The sequence below is a fragment of the Strigops habroptila genome, chromosome 8 (genome assembly GCF_004027225.2).
Source record: "Strigops habroptila isolate Jane chromosome 8, bStrHab1.2.pri, whole genome shotgun sequence".
Lineage (NCBI taxonomy): Eukaryota > Metazoa > Chordata > Aves > Psittaciformes > Psittacidae > Strigops > Strigops habroptila.
The window spans coordinates 22,437,609-22,456,067 of record NC_044284.2 but is presented as its reverse complement, the minus strand read 5'-3'; positions in this window follow the sequence as shown (position 1 = coordinate 22,456,067).

Here is an 18,459-nt window from a genome sequence, read left to right as displayed (position 1 = left end):
TGGAATGTAATTTTATACAAATGTGGTAGTATATATGTGTGCCATTGCATGGGCACAAATAGGATCTAAATATTCACTGATATATATATATTTCCTAATATGTCTGAGGAAGAAACAGAAAACTGAGAGTTCCACGGGGAGGGAAGTAGCATCCAAAAAGATAGGAATTAAGTGATCTACTAATTAGTAGATCACTTCATCATACCTTTTAATTTAAAGTTACTACAAATTATTATGAATATTTTTGAACTACATGAGTGCATTAACTGGAAATGATAGCTGGAGGAAGAATTTAATTTCTAACATACCTGCACAATTTTCCTGCTTTGTGGTCTCTGCCAGTAATAACACTTCCACAGCTGTATTGGGCTTGCTTTGACCAATATTGGCGAAAGGTTCACTGACTCCAACCAAAGTTACATGAGATGCAGGATAATATGGGTATACTGCTTTGAATTTATAAAATGCATGATCATGAATCTCCCTGGTGTTTTGGTAATCCTCCAGCCTGTGCATGTAGTTCAGTCTTAACACAAATTACATGTGCTTGTATACTTGTAAAAATCTTCAGGACTTAATAGATCTAAATATGAGATGCTTCTTTGAACAGCATAACTGTATGGCAACAAGGCAATTTCAGGCCTTCAGCTGGTCTTGTATTTCTGAGCCAAAAAACCCATCTTTCTGGTGAAGTCCTAGAGTAAAGTGCAGATTGTGCTCAATTCAATGGGAGTTTTGCAAGTGACTTAAATTAGGCATACTTCTTTAGGCAAAAGATTTCACGTCTATTTTTTAAAATATGTTATCATGAATATATCTCTACAGAAAGCGAATAATTTAAAGATCTCCTGAGAGAGGATAAACAAGGCCAAATCCTCACTCAGTGCAGTCACCTTTAGCAAGGTCCAATAGAAGAAAAGTTCCATAAAACATTCTGTCTAAAAGACTCTTTTCAAAGATTACTCTGCACAGCAGGTGCTTGTAGCCACTCAGTACACTAAGACTGGGAGATAAATAAAAGCACTGTACCAGTATGGTTGAACATCTAAAGATTAGGAGATGATGGCATTATGTTTGTCTGGACATTTTAATTCAGTGAGTGACGACACAAATGATATGCTTTTGTGTAATTTTGCATGAAGCAGATCCACTACCTCATCCATTCTTGGAATGGAGGGCATTCAGTGGAGTGCTACTGAGGGGTTTCTCCCTGTGCTGCTCAGGGCATGCGCATGCTGTACTCCATCCAAACCCTCCTCCTTGGACACTGTTCATTGCTTAATGGCTTTATAAAGAGAATAGTTGAGCAGTTTTAATGACATATACTGGCTTATAATTGTTTCTTCTTAAATAGTAAACAATTTCTCTTAACTTAGTTCAAAAGCAATAAGTTAGAACCAGAGATAAAATACGAAGTTAAATGACCAGAACACATGCACAATGCCAGAGGTGGGGCATACTGCTTTTATTTACCTCTTTTTCATTTACGTAACCTTTTGAAAATGCTATTTTGTTGTACCTTTAACACACAGTTACATGGATGTGTTAACACCACCCTCCTAAACAAGAAAGCTCATTAAAAGTGAACACCGTGCATTATTTGGTGCTGCTTCAAAACAGAAAAACTATCTTATCTCAGATTTTGAGGGTGTCAGTACCACAAACCTCTTTCAGGGCATCATTAACATTCTCTAAACTGTTATCCAAAACTGCATCCCCTACACTGGCTCCTCGGGTCAGGGCCTCAAGGTATGCACTCCATGTGAGCACTTCAAGAGATGTGGTCTCCTAGCTGGAGATCAAACAATGTTTTCTCCATACGGAGAATTAAATCAACACATGAGGGTGCCTTTATCAAACTGTGTTTGATAATGAAGGCTTCAAAAAGCTAGGTGGGTCAAAATGTCAGTGTCTGTCTTTTGGTCTGTTCAGGTTCTCTATTGCCATACAAATTATAGAGGAAAAGGCTCAGAATGAGAGACGTCTGTTATTTCCCTTGGGAACTATTTCGTTATTGGCAAGAACTTCTCTGCTGTATATTTCCTTCCCTCCCCCTCCCCCAATTTCTTGTAATATTTCCAAGTGGTGTAATCTGAAACAGTTCTCATCTTTCTGTCTTTTATCTACCAGTGTCTTAATTCTCTACCCATAAACTGGTATCGACAGATCTGTGGGCAATTCCTGAGGGAAAGTAATGTCTCTGGTATTGATGTTTTTATTAATTAACAGAAAAAAAAATTAATACAACCCTTTCAAACACTGTCACAATAAGGCTAGTTTAGGTCAATTCACATGATGGTTTGAATATGAATGCAATAAGAGTTATAACATGAATGCCTGTTGCTTTTTTTTAAAGTGTCTTATGCAAAAACTGGTGTCCATTATCGAATGGTACTGGATAGACCATGAAGCTGCTCTGCAGAATGTAAAAAGCATGTAAACAATCAGAAAAGGGAATTTGGAAATGAAGGGAAGTCAGCAAGGACTACCAGCTGATGAATAAAACATTTCCCAAAGTTCAGAAAAGTCAGCTGCTCTATGTTAAAGTGGTTGCCAGGCAACTCACCTTTTTAAAACAAGTACTTCTGTGGCAGATAACTCATAAAGACATTGAAATGGCAAAATTAACTGCTCTTGAACAATTTCTTCGATACATTAGGTACAAACAGGCTTTCATTCATCATCAGGCATGCATATCTTCTTGTTATAACTTTTTTCCTAGAACAAATGCATGTGTTTTGTCCAAAGCACTGAAATGTCAACTCTTTGTTTTCATGTCATTCCCCATGAGGGAAAAGCTAGGCATCTCTGCCTTAAATCTGGACATTGATATAAATCTAGTTTGGATGAACTAGGGGAGTTCTTTCTCTATTCTGAAAAATAGGCACTCTTGTTTGGTAGATTAGAGCACTTGTGTGAGAAGGGGAGCTTGGTTGCAGTCCACCAAATATTTCCCATGAGACAGACTGAGGCTGCAGGCAGAGAGGGAGAGGGACCAGTAGTAGACTGTCAAAAAGCTTTTGGAGGAAAGCAGGCAGGTCCTGGTGGCTCTAGCTGTGGAGAGGAGGATAAAGCAGTAACTGGAGGGGAAAACTGATCATATGGAATAATTTATTTGACTTTTTTCCTTGCCAATTTTTAACTGAGCAATTTTTATTTTTTCTTTTTTTTTTACTATTGTGTTCATTATTCATGATTACTCAATGCACACTTTAGTGAAATGCTGAGCACAACGGTTGTTTGCAAGCTGATCATAATGCCTGGATTTTCAGCACTTTGCTACTAGCTATTTATCATTTGTAATTGATCACCCTGCACAGTAAGATACTCCTTCTGTTTCCAGATTGGATAACTGAAAGTTTCGCAGATGCGAAAAGGAAAACTGAAAAAGTTCCCAAGGACTTTCATAAGATTATTGTTTTCTGTTGAATGTGACAAAAAAATATCTTTTCGGAAGTAGAAAACAAATAAACCAGCTCTTACTAATTTAAAAGCAAATCTGTAGCATTTCAAAACCTGTGTGGCAATGCTTATAAATTCTCTCTGGAGTGTCCTCAGCTCTGCCACTCAGAAACCGCCTGAGATAACCCACCTCTCCAACAGACCAGTACAGGGTCGTGCTTCTTTCCTGGCTATTTGATTACTGCCAGCAATGTCATGACAAGCAAATGAAAAGTCCTCAGCATTTGAATTTGCCATTGTCCTCCTGAGTTGTCTTCTAGTGGCAATTCAGCCATAACCATTATTTTCTCAGCCAAATTCAGGGGGAAAAAAAAAAAAAAAAAAAAAAAAAAAAATCACTGAAATGACTGAGCAAAGTACATTTACTGTAGAAAATAGAAATGTATCAAAATAATGCTTATTCAGAAACAAATTAATGTCATGATGGATCTTATTGGTGGTAGCTCACAGTCAGTCCTTTAAGGTGCTGCTATGGGGACACTATGACTGATGTTAGGAGATCAACTTTTCACTTTGCAGCCTGTTACACTACTGGTATGTTGCTCACCCAGCACCCATGCCATCCTCAGAACAGCACCTATGGCAGTGACACCAGACCCTCACCAGTAAGCCAGCTCCTGCCTTTCTGTCAGAACATATCTTTTTTATTGTAGCTTGATTATAGAATAATTTTACTAAAAATATGTTAGGAAAAGAGTTCAGCTTGAAAGTTGGGTGGTGTTTTAATATAGTATACTTTTCATGCTGGTGTTAAAACTGTGGCCTCAACCAGTCATACAATCTCAATTAATAAAGGCACAGAAAATTTAACTGTCAAGATGACACCTTGTTAAACAAATATTTCTTATTGGATTTCGTTTACTTTTTACCTGACTCTCTGAACTTTAACTAGTTCTGTGATCAAAATATCTTCCTGGGCTCTGCAGTCTCACAGGGTGAGCACTCTGACATCGGCACTCACATCTATCTGATTCCTGTCTGTAGTGCCTCAGAGAGTGCCTGGTTGCTGCCCCAAAGGGTACAACTACTCCACCAAAAATGAGAGCTTTGCAGCCACCTGAAGTACATGATCAAGCTGTGGCCCTGGGCTCTGGCTGCGCATGCCTCTGGCTGCTCGTCTTGCCTACATCTCACTCAAGTGGTGCAATATAGAGAGGTGTGCAAACTGACCTGCCACTCCATGGCACAGGTGGATTCATATGTGTGAGGACAGGTAACGTGACAACCTACACAATGCAGTCAGTGCCATGGTGTCTGCTTCCCACAGCCCCTGACAGCTGGGCAAATGATGGATTTTAGGATGCTAGTAAGAACACCACTTTAACATACAGCTGATATACCATTTCCTCCTTCCTGTGTATATAAATGTATATGTGTGTGTATAATTAATGTAACTAATTATTTAGACTGCTTGATACAGACGTTTACTTTTGTTTGCAGTAAATATGTTGCAAGACTTCAGAAACACAAATAGTTAATAAGGTTATTTAGGTATTCAAAATACACAATATGTGAAACTTTGGAGTAGGAGGTGGTGTTGCAGGAGCTGCAACCTATTGTTCAATTCCTGGGGTCAGACCAGCAGCAGCTGTAAAAATCAATAAGGCTTACAAAGATGAAATAAACTTTAAAAAAGAAACATTGACAGAGGATATTCCACAAAGCCGCTCCTGATGAGGCTGAGCCTGCACATACCGAAACTGGGGGGAAGTTTTACTGTTTACTCTAACAGCTTTGGGTCAGTGTCTGGAACTTGCAGGACTCTTTAGGCAAATTTTTCCAAAGTCCAATCTCCTGACGGGTCCAAAATGTACTTAGGTACTACAGTGCTGGAGCACACACTGAGGCAGTATGTCTGACTGTCACTCCTTTCTGCATGTCAATTGATGGTTTTGACAAATAAGAGTCAAGGATTTGTTTTTTTCTTTTCCTTTTTTTCCTTTTCAGGACTTTGCAGAGTGTTAAACAAAACACAAAACCTTACTGGTCTTGTAAGTAAAACCCAGATGTGCTGGCATTAATATAACAGACCTCAGAGATCTTCATATAATATGTTAGTGTGATAAATTTTATTATATATAGACAACATAATACATAGTATTCCAAGGCTGGGAATAACCTAAACCTTCTGATAGCCTCAGAAATCTTCCCTTCTTTCTTATTCTGTTATATCCTTTACCTGTCCGATTAGGAGTCATATCAGGTTTAGCCGCAAAGACAGCTGTAATTAATGCCTTTTTGAGGCCCAAAGGAACTATTCACAGTAGAAAGTATTTAGTATTGGAAGATGACTTCCTGTAGAAAGAGAGTGACAGTCATAGCATAGCAGGAAAATTTTGGGCCCTACTTTATGTAGTGTACTTAAAAATAAATTCAGGTTAAACACAGTTTTTTTCTCATCGAGTAGATGATTTTCTACCAGTCTGCTTACTTTTAAGATTTTTTTTTTCCATGTATTTAAAATGGTCAGCAGAGTACGCTTGCCAAGCCCAAGCATTCAAGAACATGTCAAGCCCCTGGACAAAGATGAGCATAATACATAAATTAAAAAAGCGAGTCTGAGAAGATAATTTTGTGTCTTTCTTTACATGCTGTCTCCTTTCTTTCATCTGCTTTATCGCTCAGGCTTGCTAGATTTTCTCTGCAGTCAGGAGGGTTAGAAATTGAGAAACAGGTTTTACATAATCACATGATTCCAGGAGAGGCACTTTTAGGAAAAATGACCAAATGTCACAGACAGTTGACAAGCATGCCAAGACTGATAGCCATTAAACTGTGCTTGCAGTTTCTGGGTATGGACTTCCAGTACCGGTGAAAGATATGAACATAAATACACCATTTCATTATTATGGCGTAGTATTTTTTTCTTAACTCACTCCATCAAAGAAATATACTCAACTTACACTTTGGAAGTGTCTTCAAATAACTTCCTATCATACAGTTTACAACACTCTTTTTATAGACCCTGTAATTTACAGCAAAGTCATTTAAAATATATACCTTGATTAGACCTACGTTAGTCTTATACTTTTAATGTCAAATTATGTTAAAATGGAAATAATGATTAATTTTGCTATAGGAAATTTCAACGAGTTATGATAATTTCAGTCTTATCTCTTTGAACTGCATGTTTTTCCTATTGCTTTAAAACTAATTTAGGCCACATTATATACAAAATTAAATCTTACTTTTATAGCTACACCCTTGGGGTTCAATGAAAAGGCTTTATGAGCTAGAAATTAAAAGTACTGGTGGAAAATACTATTACATTATACAGGCTATTATTAAGGCAATTTACAAAGTTGGTATTAAAACTATGCACATTTTTCATTGTTAGCACCCATATATTCAGCAAGCTCATGGGAGCATTTGGTATATAATCTGGCAAATAAAATAAACTGAAAGGTAAACAGTAAGTCCACAGCATTTCTTGCTAGAGAAAATTGCACTATAATAATTGTAAAGCTGATTTACCCCAAGACTGTTATGAATTTAGGAGATTCACACCACATTTGTTACATGTAAAAATAAATTTGAAACTCTGTATTCCACACACATTGGAGGAAACACAGAAATACGAGTTTTCTTTCTGCTAAAGAAAACAAATGTTTTCTATTCCATGAAATCCAATTTGGCATGTCTCATTTTGCATTTTAAATGCATAGCTTTTCTTCAGAGTTGATTTTTGGCTCCTATATACATATTTCCACAATTTGGAGTCTAGATAATTGCTTGTTTTCACTTGGACCCTACATAAAATAATGTACGCTTTAATGCTTCAACACTTCTGAACGATGATGTAAAAAAATCTCACAATATGATTTATGCGAAGTATAAGAAAAAGAAATGGTCTTTTAATTTTAAGGATTCTTAAATAACAGAGACCACTAAGAATCAGGGTGGAATATCAAACATTTGCCCTGGTTGACAATACTGAGCAAGAACCAAATGTGTGTGTGGTTGTCCTTTATATATAATATTATATATATAATATTATATATGTAATATATATAATGTTATATATATTTAACATTATACATATTAACATTTATAAATACATAGAGCATCCTTGCTTTTATATCAAGATGGGACATACTTGGCTGTATTTAAAACAAAAAGGGAGAAGATATTTTTTTCCTCTCAGAAAACTATTGCAATAGCAGAAATGTTTTGGCAAGAAGGATGATACCAGGACAGCTTGGTTGCAGCGTGTTGGAAAGTGCTGGAAGGAAGGAGCATTGCAGCAGCGGCATCTCTGCTTGCTTGCTTGCTGCTCTGTGGCTGTAGGACTCTTGTTTGGAAGGCCAGACTGGCATTCAGTTGGAAGGCCAACTGGCTGTGACTGAGAAGTTTTTCCGTCTACTTCTACCCTAATTTTAGAGCAAGCTGCTTGGCATTGTCACACTGCTGATGGAGTCAGAGGACAAATGCATTCTTCCCTTAGCTCCTAGGACTAGGTTCTACCTAGTATTTGGTTGTAAATTGAGGTGACCTGGGTGCCTGTGTTTAACTATGTTGTCCCAAGGTTCAGAATTATGATTTATTTGGAGCAGCATCTCTTGCAGGGGAGGCTGAGAAAACATAGGATTTGCCTTCCCCTGACTTTTCTTGAGGGTTGATCGTTGAGGTGGTAGATTTTAAACAGGTTAGGAGAGTGCAAAGATGCTCAGCCTGCCACTGCAGGTTCAGGGGGGAGCTGGGATATTAATTACAAATCTCTCCAGATTGTGGGGAAACCAGCAAAATTCTTCTTGCCCTTACCCTTTCCGGAAAGCTTATGGCTCAGGAGCTGTCTGTTTATTTGCCCAATCAAAATTCCTCTAACCACCCAACTTCATTCCAGTTGCTGACTACAAGAATATGATTTATAGCAATTAAAGCAGCCTAATAAAAAAGGAATGAGTGTGATACTGTATTAATTTTGTCAGTCTCCAGTATTCTCTTATTGTCCCTTAAAGATGATTCTTTAACTATTACAGCAAAATGCAAACATTGCTATTATTAGATATGCATATTTATGGCCTTAGAAAATGTTGCTATAAAATTAATTTGACTATGGATAAAGTAATTCAATTTTATATTGCCTACACTAGTTTGTTAAATACTGTAAAAGATAATAGATCGAGTGCAAAGGGAAATGGAAGAAATTATTTGTACTCAGAAAACTATCAAGCATGTTTAAAATGTTTGTGCAGAGAAAAAAAGAAAGACATTATGTAATACATCAATCAACCCACCGAGATTACATTTCAAAGCCTTTTTATATTGAACAACTGGAGCTTGATTTTTAGTCTTTTAGAAGTATCTGAATTTACAGTACTAGAAACTTATAAATAATACATTTTATTTCTGTTGCTATTGTTATTATGACCAGAGGATCAAAGCCCTAAATTAGGCATCTGAATTAAATATACCCCCCCTGCCAAGAACAGGTAATGACCAAAGCAAATGCTATTTATATATCTTTTCAGATTTAAATAGCTGAATTATTTTTTGAAAATATTTAAAATTAAGGAAACAAATTTTAGGGAGGGTGAGTAAGAGAACTCACAGGACACATCAAACCAGAGTATAGTCCTGGAAACCCTTACCCACACGAACTTTCCCAGTGAGTGGCTTCCCTCACTGGAATGGGGCTTCTTGTTTAAGCAATGTTACCTATGCACTGATTTCAGGAACTTGTTTTACTTAAAGATGATATAATAGCTGTTTTATAAATCAAAAGGTATCAACCTAATCAGATTTCCTACTTGATTATACTTTCTCAGCAGACTGATGAAAGTACACGTGGGTGGATGCAGGGATCTGTTTGTGTATGGTTTTGAATAAGGCATCTATTATCTAATTTTTCTCTTATAAAAATGTGTGTCTTTCATATCCTTAAATTGAACTGTATCTTATTTCAATCACTTTCTCACCGATTTCAGCAAAGATATGTCAGGTTCTTCTTAAATCTTGCAGAATTTTGCAGAAATAGAAAATATATATGTGAACTAAAGCTTCACATGGGGATTGTTTTAGACTTCGATGCTGGTGGTTTTCAGGGAGAAGTCCCTACATTCTGCCTTCCTCCAATCCCTTTATTTTATTCTAAGGAAAGCATATTTATAACAATCTTTGATCCCAATTTTATGAACACCTTTACAAATAAAAGAATCACAATAGTCAGAAGTTACTCACATAATTGCACCTCCTTAATTACAGGTTGAATTGTTATTCACAATAGTGAACACGTATTTATAGAAATTTTCTATGGTATTTAAAGAATTTAACATTTTGGTTTGCAAAGGCTAAAGGCAGAAAAATTCTGCAATCCTTATCAGAAGTCACTTCCTGATATGTTTCAAAGGTGAACTGGACTTCTAAAGGCTAAGCTTTTCTTATGTGAAGTGATGATAAAAATACATTAAAAAAATATTTCAAACTAATGTCCTGCAGTATCTGTTACAATGTTCTTGTTAAAACAAGATGTTCCCTGTTCTAAGTGAGGATTCATTTCACAGACACCATTTTTGTTAGCATGTTTTACTGCCATAATATACTACATTTGACATATATAAACATCAAATTATGATATGCTTAGGCCAAGATATGTAATTTTTCTCTTTTTTCAAAGTCTTGATTTTAAAATACTGAGTTATGCTGAGCTGATTTGTTACTTTCGAAGCTTGTCTCACACTCACCTATTTTGAATTGATGGGAATACTATTACATTGAACCATTTCCTGGGGTGGAGGCATATATTTTTGAAATCTAATCACAATGAGCTCTTTACTACAAGAAACAATACCTAGTTATTGCTGACATCTAAAAGCAGATACAAAGAACAGAACCTTCAATGCCCGTATTAATTCCATACAAGGAAGCAAAACCAGTTTAACTCTTATCATGTTTCATAACAGTTTTGCATATACAAATGTTATATAAATCTATTACTGTAATAAAGCACTCCTTTGCCATTAAAAAGCTCTAATTAATAATGCATTTGTTAATGATTACTTTTACCATCATTATTTAATGCAAGCAAAAAATGAACATAATTTTCAAACATGGTTAAGTAGAATTTCCTAACTCCTTATTATTTACAAATCTGCTTTCTGGAGGTCAGATTATTTTTCATTCACTTTAATAATTCACTAGGTGTGTTACATGTTTACTTCATGTCCGAATAACAACCAATCATGTCTTAAATATATCTCCTCATATTGTTTTAACATATCAGTGAATTCAAATCAGTCAGTAAAATGTTAAGCAAATCAAATTTGTAGTCACTCTCTACTTTGAATATCCACTTCTCTAGTTTCTTCCCACCTGCTGTCATGTGTTAATTTTTTTAAAGCATCATCTATTTGCAAAAAAAAAAAAAAGAAAGAAATTGGTATTGTCTTGTGTTGTTTCATCCTTAAAGTGAAACCATTTGCAAGAAAATTATGGGTCCCTAGTGCTGAACTTCTTTGCATATTAATTTTGTTAGCCTTACCTCCTGTGGTCTTTAGTTCTGGAAGGCCTATTAGATAATACACAAGATAAATTTTCCCTTGTATCTTACAGCTAGTTGGGGGGCAAAAAAATCCTTTTTCTTAAAACTTGAAAATTGCAGTATTATCCATGTACATTTCCCCCCTATTTTATTAGTAAAGATTAATTTAATTAAGCACAATAACCTAGTCAATATTGGTTATATCTGTTTCCAGTTTTTGAGACATTTATGTTTATGCTAATATGTCTCAGAAAATAATCTAAGAAATGGATTATGCACAAATTCTGTAAATGGTGGTGTCAGAATGGACCTTGGTGGAATTTGTGTGTTATATTTCATCTGAAATCTAGAAGAGAAAGGAAGCTAAGTAGGTCACAAACATCAGGCCCTTTGCATTGTTGCAAAGCAGATATACTTGGATATGGTTTCTCTTCAGATCGGATGGTTGAAAACTTAGATATGCAAATACAGAAAGGTGCCTAGAGGGGTTTTCAAAAGAGTCCAAGCAGACAAGACACAACTCCTGTTTTCAGCCTGTGGCAGGGAGTATCTTGGTGAATTTCTCTGAGTATCTGAGTACCTGCAACAGGAGCTCCCAAATTCCTTTGGAAACCTATGTCTCAGTGTTATGATTACATAGCAGCTGACATTTAGCATGTTTCTCTGTGCCTGAGGAATGAACTTGTGGCTTTTGAAAAGAAAGGGCTGGCATTACATGCTGCTACCTACAAATGCTCGAATCAAAGGTTAAATTTCTTCAGCTACTTGAACTTCACTGTTTTCACTCAAGTATCATCAGCTTTTCATAATGAAAGAAATGTGTGGAAAGCCCTCAGTTCTTGACAGACAACTTGTATTTGAGTTAGGATTTCCCTCAAAACATCAAAACATCCTCTGCTTTTAGAACAATAGAAATGTTAACATTTCTCAAAACTTTATAGCTGATCAGAGACCAGTCAATTTGTTTCAAGCTTTCCAGCTCATAGTCTGAAACAAAGCACGACCATCTTTAGGCTAAATGACATCATTGTTTATTGACACTGCCTATTGTTTAAAATGGCACACCAGGTCACAAACCTAAACAAGTCCATAGTAATTTTTTAGATTCTAAAAGTGTAGTGGAAAAAAAAGGCATTTTCATAGTTGCTGACATCACTAGTTTACAACTGTGTTGGTAACTAGTTATCAAACGCGTTTCTTTGCTATTATCAGACATTTCTAAATATCTGTTTTATTTTGTAATGAAAATCCTTAAGACATTCTAAAGGCATTTTTCTTGTTTGGAATTTTTTTTTTTTTTTTCCATTAAAATATTTTAAAATCACAAACCTTGTGAGGACATTGCTCCTGAGAACTGGTAAGATGTTATCTTTGACCCTTGCATTACCTGGGAGGCTTTCTGGCAAAAAAATTCACCTTTATTACCCCCTGTGCTAATCCACACCTGGATCAGACAGGTAGGGAGAGACAGCACCCTTCACAGTACGTCAAAAGTGAGAATCCACACCAAAACCACAAAACTTGTTTTGGTGATTTCCTCCAAAGAAAAAACTAACAAAATTCAAAACTTACCACTTTTGCTGTGAGTTTGTTAGCATTGAGACAAATGGAGTGATTTAGCCAAGAAGTGTGATACCTGCCTATGTCAAAATAACCAATTAAATACGGAAAACAGCTTAAGATGTTCCAAACAGTAATCGGAAAGAATAAACAAGGATTTTTTTTCCCTCATTACTACTTGGTCATTGGATATGTAACAAAAATAAATACACAAGCCATCAATAAGTAATCACAGACAAGATGTACTCTGTTTCCTCAGGCAAATCTTTTGACCTTCCAATATTTCTGTTGTCCCAATCTTTGCATATTTGGTCTATTTTGACTGTGGGGTGTCTGGAGAAAGACTAGTTTTGATTGTTTTTGTAGAGCATCCAAACCAGTTTTGATATCTCAGTTTTGTACAAAGCCTCTAAGCACCACCAGCCTGTTGATACAACAACCGATATTCCAGTCTATTGGAATTTCTGCTTTATTGCTAGAAACAGGATCTATCAATACAAAAGGTTTTTCAGCCTATGTTCTTGTAAGCCTATATGCTTGCCTACCATGTGCACAAACCTGATCACTGCAGGGGTTATTTGCCATATCTTTCAATTTCTGCTACTGCTTTTGCATATGGTTTGTAGGAAGCAAGGAGGAGGAGATGGATTTTACTGCAGTTTCTGTTAGAGGAGAAATGACATCATCAAGAGATAGAAAGGAGAGAGCAATGAGCTTCCCTGCAGGGCAAGGAAGAGTAAAGAGAATGGCATGGTAATATATTTGGGGAAGCAGGATGGAAAGAAGAATGAACAGAAGGAGAGAGTAATAGAGACAACAGGAAGAAGAGTAAAGAATGAGCAATGAGACAATATGATTAGAGCTTTTTTTTCCACCAGGGAGAAACATTTGCAATGAAAACAATTAAAATCAGTTAGACTTTCCTAATAATGTTTTGCCATGCACGTAATTGTGGTGGTTGCACAAAGGGATGGGGAATAAACAGCGGACAGGATATTTTTGGGTGTAAATGGAGAAGTGGGACTTGAGATTTGCAAATGTGAGACTGGATTTTTTTTGTCTTGTGATTGGACAGAAGTAATTGGCATGTAATAGCAGAAGAGGTGGTCTGAATGGATGCTAGAGGTAGGGAAGTATTCAATGACCTAATACAAACAGCTCCTATTGAGAGTAACAGTTTTTCTCAGTGCTAAGTATATAGACACTTGTTTCTATACTGAGAGGAAAATCTTTTCTACAAGTATTCAATACATAAGGAGTCAAAATACTGCTCTTCACTGACTCTAAGCCTATTACAATTTCTCACTTAGAAGGGAAAAATACCCTAGCAGGAAATTTTGTGAAGCTTTGAGCAGAATATAGTATCTCGTAAATGGTGGTGTTTAAATTTGATGAAAACTGAACAGAAATTATCTTCAAAGACTTCTGGGATATGTTGTATATGTGATGCACTGCTACAGGCTGGGCAGAGAAGAGATTCAGAGCAGCCCTGCAGAAAAGGACTTGGGGGTGTTGGTTGACAAGAAGCTTAACATGAGCCGGCAGTGTGCACTTGCAGCCCAGAAAGCCAACCGTATCCTGGGCTGCATCAAAAGAAGCGTGACCAGCAGGTCGAAGGAGGTGATCCTGCCCCTCTACTCTGCTCTCGTGAGACCTCACTTGGAGTACTGTGTACAGTTCTGGTGTCCTCAACATAAGAAGGACATGGAGCTGTTGGAGCGAGTCCAGAGGAGGGCCACGAGGATGATAAGAGGGCTGGAGCACCTCCCATATGAAGACAGGCTGAGAGAGTTGGGGCTGTTCAGCCTGGAGAAGAGAAGGCTGCGTGGTGACCTCATAGCGCCTTCCAGTATCTGAAGGGGGTCTACAAGGATGCTGGGGAGGGACTCTTCCTTAGGGACTGTAGTGGTAGGACAAGGGGTAATGGGTTCAAACTTAAACAGGGGAAGTTTAGACCAGATATAAGGAAGAAGTTCTTTACAGTGAGGGTGGTGAAGCACTGGAATGGGTTGCCCAGGGAGGTTGTGGATGCTCCATCCCTGGAGGTGTTCAAGGCCAGGTTGGACAGAGCCTTGAGCCACGTGGTTTAGGGCAAGGTGTCCCTGCCCATGGCAGGGGGGTTGGAACTAGATGATCTTAAGGTCCTTTCCAACCCTTACGATTCTATGATTCTATGTAGCAGTGGTCTTGTGAAAAATTGTACTGAGAGTATATGAAGAACCTAATGCCATTTGATTGCGATAGCACCACGATTAAGATCTGTCATACTCACTGCCTTTCACTGTTTCTACCCTGGCCAGTCTGTCCTGCTTTACTGATGAGCCAGAAAGTGACTTCAGTGCTCTTGCTGATGAAATAGCCATGTCAAATGGTCTTCATGTAAACATATCCTTGCAACACATTTGTTTAAATGAGGGCAGGTACAGATGCTGAGTACATAGTCTTGAACGCTGCAAGGTATCATTAATGTTCCATTTTTGTCAGGTGCTTAAAAGTCTTTGAGTGCTTTTCTTTGTTGAGAATAACATCTTGAACTTGAAGAAATGATGTAGAAGATTTCAGTAGTATCCCACTTCTTTCCTTTTCATGTTTGGTAGTTTCAAAATTCATATTAAAGAGGTGTTTTTCTTTAATTTTGCCACACCATTCTGCTTTTCAGCAATTAATCACTAGGTTTTATTTTCCATTTTATACAAGCTTCTGTTATCATTTTACGTCTTTATCTGTGAGTCTTATTATTTGTTTCTGTGAAAACTTCAGTAATTTCTTCAGTGATGTTTTTTCTAGATCATAAACAAGAAATATTCTTCCAAAACCAGATCTTCATGATTCTTCCCTCCACTTTCAAATGTCTCTTGTCTTAACAGTCAAAGCAAATCTTTATCCCTTCAGTAGTTTCTCTCTGTCACACTGTTTGCTAATCATACAGTCTAGTGTTGAATATTGTACTGCTGTTTCCTCAGATCTTAAATCAGTTGGAGCCAAAATTGTTCATATTGAACCACTGTTCCTCTTTCCAAGCTTTCTGTCAAGTATACTTGCTGTGATTTCTGTTCTGTGGTTTGGTGTTAATTTTCCTAACTAATAAATTTTAGATTTTTCTGATAAAGTTTCCACTATAATGACCTGAATTACTCATAGGGTAAAGATAACAAGATACCAATTTGTTGTCATGTTCATCATGTTTTACAGCGATGAAATCACTTGAATGCCATCAATAAGAAGTGAACACATTGGTCTGAATCTGATCCTGGTCTTGAACTTCTTGAAACTTCTGTTATTTCCGTTCTCACAATAGGTGTTGTGTCAGCTTTCTTCAATCTGTTAGTGCCTCTATGCTTTGATAAGGAATCTCTTTCCATTTTTTTTTTTTTTTACTGCTTCCTCCTGAATAGTTTGACAAAATCTTTTTTGTCATGTACAGACATTCCAGCTTTGTGATTTAATTATTTTGCTGATCCTTATTTTCTTCTATAATTCTGTTTCCTTAGGAAATGTAAATCTGCTGCAGCATCTGTTAGCTATCCTTGTTTATTAATAATTAGGCATGAATGTAATTATAAATTCTTTAATAATTTACCTTTACCACCTCTGAGAGGCCCATAACTGATCTCTTGTTTAAACATTTTAGATCTTTGTCTTACATTATTTTCATATATCATTTTCAACGTGTTGACCACATTGTTGATTCAAGCAAAATCTCATCCTCAGCTCTTGCCAGGAATTTAGCTCTGAATGTGTTATCTCTTCTAATTGGACATTTGGGAGAGGACAGATTGCTGGGAGCTTTAGCCCTATAGCTCCTTAGTTCATAGCTGCTTGGCCCTTGACTAAACTAAATCTGCATGGAGCTGCCTGATTTAAGAACTCAGAGTATTAAGAGCAGCAAAGGAGGAGATAGAGTGGAGCAATGTACTGCTATGCTGTTTATACACCCTATTTTGATCAGGCTCCAAACACTAACATTCACTTTTCTCTTTGCTTACTTTTGCCAAATTAATGCTACTGAAGGATCGCTGGGCACAGAGGGATCTCCAGCCATTGAGGGGCTATTTTAACTGACCATGTAGTGGAAAATGGGATTAGCAGACCAGAAATCTAGTCCTCTTCAGGAGGTGAACAGATGTGCTCTTCCAGCTTCAGCTGTGCTGGTTGAAGATATTAGTAACTGCAGCCTGTCTCTACATGGTTATCAGGAATCCCAAATCCCTTCGATTCTGCTAGTAGCACTGCTCATACTAGCTTCCTCTAACCTATTTTTCAAAATGCACTGGATCAGCAAAGACTGCTGTTTATCTAAACTAACCTGGCCTCTTTGGACTAAAATAAACTGGGAAGTGCTCATATAACCCACGCTGCCAGCAGATCAGTAGGGGCGGCAAAGAGCAATGGGCAGCAATCTGCCTCCCTGACATAGCTGCTGCAAAATACATGCCTGGCTAGACCCCAAATTCTGCTAGATGCACATTTTATCTCCTTCCTATCCCCATGGCAATTCCAGTTCCATTTACTCTTCTAATTTCTGCACTTTAGTCTATTCTGCTTTTGACAGCAGCACTTTGTTTATTTCAAAAGCTTTCATTCTCCTAACGGCTATACAGAGTAATGATGTGGTGAGCAAGAAAGAAAGAGGCTTATAGCCACACATTTATACTCACCCTGGTTGTCTCCATTTAATAAAATTTTATTATTTACTACCTCGAAATTCCTCTGTGATAAATGACCAGAATCTGCCATGTCACACTACTTTGTGTTCTGTACCACAGAAAAAATTAAACACTTACTTGCTCAAAAACATACATCAAGAAAGACTGTGTCTGCCCCATGGTGCTTCTGTCTTGAAAGAAAGAAAACACAGATGTACCAGACACATTGTGGAAGAGATCTTCTGCTGGAACAAAAAGATAGCAAAAAACTATATTACCTTACACAGGCCGGAGATCTGCTGTTTCCATATCAGCAGATAAGGTTTTTTCATTTTTGCATTGCAGACTGGTAATGTCAGCAGTCAGAATTTTGGGTTCAGATTTGTCTATATGTTTCAAGCAAAATGATATGTTTTTCCCCATAATTGAAAATGTAGCAGAATAGTCTCAGTTTTCAATTTTTTTTTTTTAAACAAGAAATTAAAACTTAAACATCAATATTTTTGCCATTTTTAAGCTGATTCCCCCCCCCCCCCGGTTGGGGATGTTGAGGGAAAAACAAAAAGGAAACATGATCAAACTTTTAAATTGCTTCAAAGATTTCAGAAAGCATGTCGATTTCATGGTCTTCAGTTTTTCAGAGAGAAATCTGAAAGAGAACAAAAATATTGCAGTGGATGAGGCAGCCAGGTCCAGATGTACATGACAGCCTTACTAGAGTCAAGGAAATTGAGGGCAGCTGAAGAGATACGTGCAGGGGGATTTCTTGGCATCAGAAAAGTCACAGACTTAGAGAATTTTGGCCTCACTACTATTTACTGTGTGTTTAATCACAGAGGCTTTGGAGTGAGCCAAATCTGTCTGGAGAAAGCAGAGCTGAAAAAGTAATGCTTTTTTATTTTTTAATGGGTGAGAAGCTAGCGCGGGGCGGAGAAGGAAGCTGAAAAATCAAATCAGGTTTTGGACGGGTAGTGAAGCGGAAGAACCCAAACCGCATTTTTGATCAACATGTTAATGCTAAACACTTGACAGTGATGCATCCTTTTCTCTCCAGGGATCACTCTGCCCTGTGTATATACGTTTGCATAAGGAGTGCTGCTCCGGAGTGATCGAAACCTTTAGGATTATTAAACACGAAGCAGGCAGAAGTAAATAAATCTACCTTTCCTTCCGGTGCAAACCAGGGCTGCCGCAGGGGTGGCGCTGGCACGGCGAAGTGCTCCGCCCGGACCGGCAAGGCGGGGGGACCGGTCACCGGTAGATGCTGCAGGGCGGGGAGAGGGGAGGCTGTAGGTCTCTTACAGCTGCAGT